This window comes from Rhinopithecus bieti, unplaced genomic scaffold (genome assembly GCF_001698545.2).
Source record: "Rhinopithecus bieti isolate Rb0 unplaced genomic scaffold, ASM169854v2 scaffold_13351, whole genome shotgun sequence".
NCBI classification, from domain to species: Eukaryota; Metazoa; Chordata; class Mammalia; order Primates; family Cercopithecidae; genus Rhinopithecus; species Rhinopithecus bieti.
In genome coordinates, this window is record NW_016807514.1 from 1912365 (window position 1) to 1921484 (window position 9120).

Here is a 9120-nt window from a genome sequence, read left to right on the forward strand (position 1 = left end):
CGTNGTCAGACACCTCTGAAACGTGGGTGAGTAATCAGAGAGGCGTCCCTGCAATGATTAAACACCAAGGGAAGGCTGCCTTCCCCAGTCTATGACCCGGCGCCGGCATTTTGGGTTCATGGATAAAACGTGTCTCCTTTGTCTCTACCAGAAAATGAAAGGAATTGAAATTAAGAGAAGGGAGAGATTGAAGAGTGGTGCCAAGATTGAAAGGAGAAAGAGGCTGAGGGATAGTGAGAGAGGTTGGAGAAGAGAGTAAAAAAGGGCCGCTTACCCGATTTAAAATTGGTGAGATGTTCCTTGGGCTGGTTGGTTTGAGGACTAGAGGTCATAGGTGGATCTTTCTCACGGAGCAAAGAGCAGGAGGACAGGGGATTGATCTCCCAAGGGAGGTCCTCTGATCCGAGTCACGGCACCACAATGTCATGGGACCACCAAACAGGCTTTGTGTGAGCAATAAAGCTTTTTAATCACCTGGGTGCAGGTGGGCTGAGTCTGAAAAGAGAGTCAGGGAAGGGAGATAGGGGTGGGGCTGTTTTATAGGATTTGGGGTTCTCTGGCGGGCAGGACTGGGGTCACAAGGTGCTCAGTGGGGAGTTTTGAGCCAGGATGAGCCAGGAAAAGGAATTTCACAAGATACTATCATCGCTTAAGGCAAGGACCGGCCATTTTCACTTCTTTTGTGGTGGAATGTCATCAGTTAAGGCAAGGACTGGCCATTTTCACTTCTTTTGTGGTGGAATGTCATCAGTTAAGGCGGGGCAGGGCATTTGCAATTCTTTTGTGATTTTTCAGTTACTTCAGGCCATCTGGGCTTATGCAAGCAAGTCACAGGGGATGCGATGGCTTGGCTTGGGCTCAGAGGCCTGACACTAATTTTTTATTAAAAATTTTTGTGTCTGTGTTCATGAAGGATATTGGTCTATAGTTTTCTTTTTTTTGTAATGGCCTTACCTGGTTTTGGTTTCAAAGAAATGCTTGCCTCACAGACTCAGTCGGGAAGCATTTTCCTCCTTGAGTTTTCTGGACCTGTCTGTGCAGAATAGGAACTGATTCTTAAAAATTTGAAAACCTTTCTTAGCTCCCCAGGATGTACAGAAACAGACCTGGCTCTGGTTTGCTGACCTGGGATCTGGCTTCCTGAGGTAGAAGCTTAGGTCATTGCAACTTATTTTTATCTTAAGCAAAATATTGCAATATTCCATAAAAGGAACTTTGCTTAGGCTCCTAAGTAATAACCTATTTAGGAACTACAGGCTGACAGTTACTTGTGGGAAAGAATTTTTGGAGATGATTCAGGAGATCCTTCCACAAGGCCGCAGACAGGTTTGTGTTGCACAAGCAGGGAAAATTACTTGACATCACTTCCTCTGAAGGTGCCGCCACCTCTAGTGACTGATCTCTTGGCCGATTAGGGACAGGAAGGCTTAAATACAAAATGGGACATGGCGTTTCACAAATGGATGTTGACAGCCTCCAAGACATTGATGGTGTCCTTTGAGATCTGTTAAGTTCTCAACAAACAGGTCATAACATTATCATTTGGCATTTCCATCTGATAATCTAAAAGAAAGAAAGTAGGCACATATTTTGGTCATTTGAATGGAGCCATCTAGACTAGAGATGCTGGGACCCAGCCCTGGCTGCCCTCCACTCCCCTGCTTCCCACTCAGTTCCTGGGTTCACAGAGCATGCTCAGTTACAGGCCCTGGCTCTCCTCTCCTCAGGTCCCCACTTGGTACCTGGGTTCACGGAGCACACTCAGTCACAGACCCTGGCTTTCCTCTGCTCCCCAGGTCCCCACTTGGTCCCTATGTTCATGGAGTGTGCTCAGTTACACTTCACAGCCAGTGAATTACACAGGTGTGAAGTGTAACTGAGCCACTTCACAGCCAGCAGAGCCGTGTAATTCGATGACCAAAGCGGCGTCTGCTGACCCATCTGTGTCAAGTAATACACTTTCATTGTCTTGGGCTTGTGTTGTGAGTGGTGCCCTGAAGCCCAGGAAAGCATCTGCAGCAATTTGAATAGGGAAGCGTGAGGGGGAATCAGAGTCCTCTGCGGGGCCCATGGTCTCAGAAACAACTACGTGGAGGCTGTTGGGGGCACAGTTACTCTGCTGGGGCTGGGGGCACAGATGCTCTACTGGGGCTGGTTAGTTGCAGCAGAACATCATCAAATAAGCATGGATTTGGATTTACTTGGTTTTGTGGTTTTATTCTTAATCTAATACATGATTTTTGGTTTAATAGTTATATAAAAGAAATTGATACTTGATTTTATGTTTATACATATTTAAGTAGCACTATGTTCAAAATAATTGAAGTCTACACTGGGGAACCATGAGAATTTTGCTTTCCTTTAAAAGGTATCTGTATATTATTCAAGTTCGAGGAATACTGACAGGAATTACATCTGGGCTGGGTGCAGTGGTTCACACCTATAGTCCCAGCATTTTGAGAGGCTGAGGCAGGAGGATCAGTTAAAATCAGGAGTTTGAGAACAGCTTGGGCAGCATAGGGAGACCCTGTCTCTACAAAAAATAAGTAAATTGGGCATGGTGGTGTGCACTGTAGTCCTAGGTATTTGGGGGGCTGAGGTAGGCAGACGTGGTGGTGTGCGCTGTGGTCCCAGCTATGCGGCGGGCTGAGGTAGGCAGGAGGATCCCTGGAGCCGGGAGCCTGAGGCTGCAGTATGAGTGATCGTCGCACACCTGCACTTCGGCCTGGGCAACAGAGCGAGACCATGTCAAAAAAAAATTATCTCTGTAGTTATGGGTTTTTAAGATGAATGTGTTCTCCTTGCCTTGGGCCATCCTGTTAGTGTGCCTGACTCATTTTGTCACCAGGAATGAGAATCTGAATGGCAGCTACCAGGCTTAGGGGCAAGTTGGGACTTTTGGTCTGTGATGCTCTCTTTTCGGAGCTGTGACCTCTTGGTTTTCATTTTACGATTTCCAGGGAAGGGGGTGCTTTGCAAGAGGCTGCCGAGTTTGAATTGTCAGGCTGCCCAGTCCTGCTTCGACGAAGCCGACAGACGTGGAAAGCCTTTGGTCTGCGGATTTTACAAGTAAGGACAGTTTCCTTGTGATTTTTTTCCTTCATTTTAAAATAAAACTATGCAAAATACTCAGGGTACTTTAAAAAAAAAAAAAAAGCGAACCCGCAATCTCTAAATGAGATTCTCATTTCCAGAAGAGGGAAATAGGTATTGCCACTGATTTTTCTCATTTGCTGGTCTTGTTCTGAAGCCCTGACGACAGCGGGGTGTGCAGGGGTGCAGATTTTGAGTGGGTCCTGCTGGTTCTCAGTTATGTCTCTGCCAAGTGCCAGCTTGGTGATGTGGGCGCCTCGGAGAACTTCCTGTGCAGTTCCATCGTCTGCAAACCGCAGATTATATGGGTGACATTACTGGCCACTGACTGGAGTCTGGGTGGCCCCTGGTTGCTGGCACCTTGTTGGGTTGGCATCTGTTGGTGAGTAAGGCAGCGTGGCCTTTGCCGCATGGAGCTTACCATCTGGAGAGGAAGACAGATGAGAAATGAGGAAATAGATAGGTCATTGCGGCAGGGCCTGGTGTTTGAAGTGCTCTTGGTGGAGCGTTGATTGCTTCCTGCCCTGGCTCCTGCCCGGGGCACAATGGCTGTCGTGAGCATCAGTTTACCTGCTTTCATGAGGGCTTTGAGGGACGTGGCCCAGAAGGGACTCTGGTGTCAAATTTGGCTTCAGGAGCTCGGCTGGCTGAGGTGACGTCTGCACCCGTGCCCACGCGTCGCAGGGAGAATGGGCTTCGGGGAATGGGCTTGCCCGCCTCGTTTCCCAGCTCCTCTCCTAGGCGCTTTGATCCGGCGTTCCAGTTCTTGCACAAGCAAGTTTGTGTTGGCCACAAACACAAACAAAACAAAACCAACACAACAAAAGTTGTGTTGGCCCCTGGGGAGGATCCACGGGATCACCGCCATCAGCAGCCTGTTCCCAGCAGCCTCTCCGGCTTCCCTAAAGAGGGCAGGTGGGCATCCGCGTTGTTGGGGGAATGCATGGCGTTGTGGCGGCTGTGTCCATGTCACGTGGTTCCCTGTGATCCAGAAACCTCCGGTGCTTCTCGCCAGTAGCTTCCCTCAAGACCAGAAGCCAGAGCTCACCCTCCCTTCTGTCCAGGTGGGATTTTCTACAACACTGCTGTGCACGACGTGGATGCCACATGCATGTTGCTGGGGGAGGCCACTCCGGACACTGTGTTTTCTCTGGGACATGCCTTCTGCCCAGGTAAGAGTGGGCTTCACTGTTGCAACGTGCTCCTGTGGCACCGAGACTGGCTGAAATGTAGCACAGGCTGGGGCCCCTGTTCAGAATTCCTCCCTGACTCTCAGCTCTGGGGAGTAGATAAAGTAACATGGAGCACATGTAAAAAAGATGACTAAATGGTCACGTCACTGAACCCCTCAGGCATTTCCCGAGGTTGAAAGGCATCATGCAGGAAGTATTTCATATTTGATGAACTTTGAGAGTCACTGTTTTAGTAACCACTTCTCCAGCCCCTGCGATGTGACAGGCCCCCTATAGTTTCTAAGGTTGCGAAGGTGAATAAACAGCCAGTCTGGAAGCACAGCAGACGGGGATGCACACAGGTTAGGGGATCATCAGTGAGCTCCAGGTGAAGGCGGGGCTGGGGGTGCTGGTTCTCAGGTCGTGGCCTGGCAGCAGAAGCTCAGGGTGGGTCCTGAGGGCTGCTGCAGAGGACAGGTTATCTGTTGTTTTATGACACACCACACACACATCATGGTTTGAAACAACAGCCACTGGGTAGTTAGGATTTTGCAGCTTGAACTGGGCTTGGCTGGAGTCCCTCTTTTGGTCTGCCCAGTGGTCACTCATGTGACTACAGCCAGGTGGTCAGCGGCCTGCCTGGAACAGCCCCACCAGGGTCACAGGGCCGGGCCCCGCTGTCACCTGGGTTCTCTTCTGAGTCACCCCCATGCCTCCTCGGGTCCCCACAGCAGCATGGCCACACATTCGATGGCCTCAGGGCACCAAAGCTGAAACACTCAGACGTCCTGAGGCTTGGACCAGGACTGACGTGGCGCCCCTGACACCACCCTTTGTGTACTCGGGCAAGTCCAGGCCCAGCTGGTGCCAGCGCTGACTCCTCTCAGCACCCGCTTCACTCTGTCTCGTCAGCACCCCCTTTTGGCACCACCTCCCCCATCCGCCCAGAGTTCACCCACCCACCCTGCTCCACTGGCCACCGCCCCGATCCCAGCCATGTCCTCATCCTGGCTGTGGCCATCTGCCTGCAATCTCTTCTCCGTAAGACCTCAGTTGGACCAGGTGCCTGCCTGCTCTGAGCGCTCCAGAGCACAGGTGGAGGCCATGGTCTCCACCGACCCCGCGGGCCTGTCACCAGTCGAGGGTCTTGACTGCACATTGTCCAGGTTCTTGGTGTTTTGAACAAAGAATTGGACAAAACACCCAGCAAAGCAAAGAAAGGATGAAGCAACGAAAGAACAAAAGCAGGTATTTATTGAAAATGAAGCACACTCCACAGTGTGGGAGTGGCCCGAGCAGCAGCTCTAGGGCCTGGATGCAGAATCTTCTGGGACCCAAATACCCGCTAGAAGTTTCCCACTGGCCACTTCATGCTCACCTCATGTCAATGAAGTGGTTGCAGAAAGCAACCAGTCAGAGGCTAGGGCGAAGTTACAAAGTTATCCTTGTTTGCAAACTAGAGCTCAGCCTGCAGTCAGTCTGACTGGTGTGGACCGGGCGCGACCATTCAGAGGCTGAACTGAAGTCACAAAGTCGCAAACGAAGACCTGACCCGCAGTCAGTCTGATTTGTTGCAGACAGCCAGTTTCCCATCTGCCAGGCAGAAAAGGTGAGGGGGTTTGCAAAGGCAGTAGCCTCTGGTCCTTTTGTTACTTAGGAGTGTAAAGTCAGGGCTTTCCCTTCAATATAGTTCAAGGTAGTTGTTGGGAAACAGCCTTAGGTTCCCTGCCTCCAGACCCTCATCTCCTGCCTCAGGCCTACAGGTACCACCCCCCGCAACCCCACTGTCCTCTTGTCCACTTCTCGCTCTTCCTCAGAAGGCCAGACGAGTACCTGTCTGGGGCCTGCTCCCCAGGTGGGGACATGGGGACTGGCTCTGCTAGGCTCATGGCGGTACCCCCAGGGTCCAGAAGGTGCCCGGGCCCAGGACTGCCGGTGCCGCGGAAGCTTAGCACACACAGAACTGGACCGCTTGCTGGGCAGCGTCCCCATGCCTCTCAGGGACCCATTTTGGAACAATTTAGAGTTAATTTTCTATTAAGGACAAGTTTCTGTGAAACTGCTTGGCTATGCCTTTCGTCCACTGCTTCAGTTAAAGCAGTGAGTTCAGGCCGGATGTGGTGGTAATCCTAGCACTGTAATCCTAGCACTTTGGGAGGCCGAGGCTGCGGGATCACTTGACGTCAGGAGTTCGAAACCAGCCTGGCCAATATGGTGAAACCCCGTCTCTACTGAAAATACAAAAAAATCAGCTGGGTGTGATAGTGGACGCCTGTAATCCCAGCTACTTGGGAGGCTAAGGCAGGAGAATTGCTTGAACCCGGGAGGCAGAGGTTGCAGTGAGCCACGATCGTGCCACTGTACTCCAGCCTGGGCGACAGGACAAGACTCTCTCAAAAAACCAAACAAAGCAGTTTATAATTTGGCTAAATTAACTTTTGTATCATCTAAAGTTTTCTTCTGCTTAGATATGGCTGCCTTAAAAGATGCAGATACTGTTATGATCAGCATGAAGTTTCCCTGTGGGGCTGTGGTCAGCGTGGACGTCAGCCAGCACCGTACAGACCTGTGACTAGAGATTGGAGGTGACCCCCTGCCCTTTTCCACCCCTCGCCAGTCCACTGTGAAAAGCTGGGTTCATTCTCTGGGTTAGATAGAGGTCGTCAGCCGGGTCGATTATGCGGGTTAGATAGGGGTCGTCACCCGGCCACCCTCAGTTGGGTTGATTGTGTGGGTTAGATAGAGGTCGTCACCCAGCCACCCTCAGTTGGGTTGATTGTGCAGGTTAGATAGGGGTCGTCACCTGGCTACCCTCAGCTGGGTTGATTGTGCGGGTTAGATAGAGGTTGTCACCCGGCCACCCTCAGCTGGGTTGATTGTGCGGGTTAGATAGAGGTCATCAGCCAGGTTGATCCTGCTGGTTAAATAGAGGTCATCACCTGGCCATCCCCAGTCAGAGCATATGCAGCACACCTTGTGCATAGTCAGTGCTCAGTAAATATTTGTTTTAATTTTCTGCTGAGAGTCACGTCTTCCAGGTTTTGAAGAGAGTTCGCTCCCTGGCCTCTGGGCCTCAGGAGCTGTTTTGTGATGGTGGCTTTCCTTTACATTGGCTGTTGCTCTACAGAAGCCTGTGCTTCCTTGGCCGTTACACAGAAAGCCGGTGTTGGTCACAGTGTGCCATGGGAAGTGATAATGATGGTCCTGGAAGGCCTGTGTCATGTGTCACCTGCCCGCCCCACCCCCACCAGCAAAAGCCCTGGTGGTGTTCAGTCATCCCCTTCCCCTCCCCACTTCCCGTGCTCGGCCTGGTTCACTCCTGTCTTGCAATGGCTCCCAGGTGCGTGGGTCCCAAGGCGCGCTGCAGATGGAGAATCAGAATCCCTTGGGCATCACCGGGCAGGGCACGTCCCTGTCCCTCGGCTCCCAGACCCAGACTAGCCGCTATCAGGACTTGTATCGAGAGCTCTTCAGACACTTTGTCAGAACCCTTAAAGGTGGGTGACATTCTGAGGAGGAACCTGGGATGTCCCGATGCTCAATGGGTACATGCCTTCCAGGCTGCAGTCAGTGCAGATGATATGCCAATTTCAGGTGGAAAATTGCATTCCAGATGCTGGGTTCAGATTTGAAATTGTCTATCTCAGTGATCATTTGCGTTGCTTGTACTTGAGGAAGATTCTGAGAGATGCTCCTTTGGGGTTCTGTGCATGTACCATGTTGCCTGACATGTCCTAAGAAATCTTGAACTCCGAGGTTTATAAAATGATGACTGCTTCTGAATTCCTGCGATCTAGTGGATATCACGTGTCCTGGAAGATAGGACACCTTCTACCCTCTGTCAGTCCTGGGGGTGACTGGGAACCAGGGAGGTGGAACAGAATTCCGGAACCTGGGTCGGGCTTGTCCAAGAGAGGTGGGTGGGTCTCTCTGGGACCACTGTCCCACCCCGAGGCCAGTGGCTTCTTCACATGTCCCAACAAGAATACTGTCTGGCTCCGATGTGTTGGGTTTTATCCTGAATCTGTGCAAATGTGCAGGGAAGGAACCTCCTGAAATCGCCAAAGAGCAGTTCCCCAGGGCCTTCCGGGCGGCCGCGGCCGCGGCGCAGTCGTGGTGGAGCTGGTCAGCTGTGGACCTGCCCTGCAACTCAGCAGAGGCCTCTGTGGTGAAGACAGAAGCTCCATGAACCAACTCGAAGCTGGAGCCAAGATCTTGCCCAATATCCAGTTGCCTGTTTTTCTTCTCACTGTTACTGAGAGAGGGAGACAGAACCTTCTGGCGATGTTGTCCTCACTGGAGACTCAGAACGGGAAGCATTGGGAAACCATGTATGTTTCATTTCTGGTGTGACCAGACTTTTCAGGATGTGACTTCAGACCGAGGACACAAGTTGGGCTTGCTTAGCTGTTTTGTGTTGCGCGCCGGCCGCAGAGATGCTCTTCCGGTCAGAGTTCCCTTGGCAGGGCCTCGGAGGCCCCTGGTTGGCTGTCTCGGGAAGAGGGCAGGTCAGGGATTGGACAGTGTTAAGTTGACCCAGAAACCTGCGGTTTCAGCTTTTCTGTGGCAAACAGGGCCGAGGGCTGGCGAAGCTGTTAAGACTAAATGTCACATGCATGAGGCAGACTGCAGGCCTCCTTAGGCCTTTTTTGGGGTAATTACACCAGTATTTAAAAACATTTTTTGTTTGTTTGTTTTGAGACGGAGTCTCGCCCTGTCACCCAGTTTGGAGTGCAGTGGTGCAATCTCGGCTCACTGCAACCTCCGCCTCCCGGGTTCAAGTGATTCTTCTGCCTCAGCCTTCTGAGTAGCTGGGATTACAGGCATGCGCCACCACGCCTGGCTAATTTTTGTA

The 9120-nt window shown here is 51.5% G+C and overlaps 1 pseudogene; it reads left to right on the forward strand.

Moving 5' to 3' along the window:
* LOC108535983 (putative TP73 antisense gene protein 1) overlaps positions 1 to 8454 on the forward strand; it is a 19506-nt pseudogene extending 11052 nt beyond the window's left edge.
* The last annotated feature ends 666 nt before the right edge of the window (positions 8455 to 9120 follow it).